This window comes from Triticum aestivum, chromosome 4A (genome assembly GCF_018294505.1).
Source record: "Triticum aestivum cultivar Chinese Spring chromosome 4A, IWGSC CS RefSeq v2.1, whole genome shotgun sequence".
NCBI classification, from domain to species: domain Eukaryota; kingdom Viridiplantae; phylum Streptophyta; class Magnoliopsida; order Poales; family Poaceae; genus Triticum; species Triticum aestivum.
In genome coordinates this window covers 115,017,530-115,018,766 of record NC_057803.1, presented here as the reverse complement: position 1 = coordinate 115,018,766, position 1,237 = coordinate 115,017,530, and positions in this window count along the sequence as shown.

The window sequence follows — 1,237 nt, the reverse complement described above, 5'->3', positions numbered from 1 at the left end:
AATGCTGCTCCTATTACTATTGTGCCTCATGAAAATATAATTGTGGAAGATAATGATACTTCTTATGATCTTGAAAATCTTTTTGGCACTTGCTTGGAAGAATATGATAATTGCTATACTATTGGTGCTATCCATACTATTAATGATGAGAGTGATTATGCTTATGATATGAAAAGGGCCAAGCTTGGGGATGCTATGTTTGATGAAGATGATATTTTTAGTCTCCCAAGTTTTGATATGCAATTTTATAATGATGATAACATGCCTCCTACTTATGATTATTATTGTGATGATACTTATGCTATAAAAAGTAGTGATTATATTTATAAAACTTGTCATGATTATGGTTACCCCTTTTCTGAACATTACTCTTTTAATGTGGAAACAATTTATAGTATTCGAGTTTCTTACACTACAAAAAAAGACCCAAGCTTGGGGATGCTATGTTTAATGAAGATGATATTTTTAGTGTCCCAAGTTTTGATATGCAAATTTATAATATCGTAATCATACCCAAGGATACTTGAGGTGACATTGGAGTATCTAGGTGACATTAGGGTTTTGGTTTATTTGTGTCTTAAGGTGTTATTCTAGTATGAACTCTAGGGCTGTTTGTGACACTTATAGGAATAGCCCAACGGATTGATTGGAAAGAATAACTTTGAGCTGGTTTCGTACCCTACCATAATCTCTTCATTTGTTCTCCTCTATTAGTGACTTTGGAGTGACTCTTTGTTGCATGTTGAGGGATAGTTATATGATCCAATTATGTTATTATTGTTGAGAGGACTTGCACTAGTGAAAGTATGAACCGTAGGCCTTGTTTCAATGCATTGCAATACCGTTTACGCTCACTTTTATCATTAGTTACCTTTCTGTTTTTGTATTTTCAGATTACAAAAACCTTTATCTATCATCCATATACCACTTGTATCACCATCTCTTCGCCGAACTAGTGCACCTATACAATTTACCATTGTATTGGGTGTGTTGGGGACACAAGAGACTCTTTGTTATTTGGTTGCAGGGTTGCTCGAGAGAGACCATCTTCATCCTACGCCTCCTATGGATTGATAAACCTTAGGTCATCCACTTGAGGGAAATTTGCTACTGTCCTACAAACCTCTGCACTTGGAGGCCCAACAACGTCAACAAGAAGAAGGTTGTGTAGTAGACATCAAGATCTTTTCTGGCGCCGTTGCCGGGGAGGTGAGTGCTTGAAGGTATATCTTTAGAT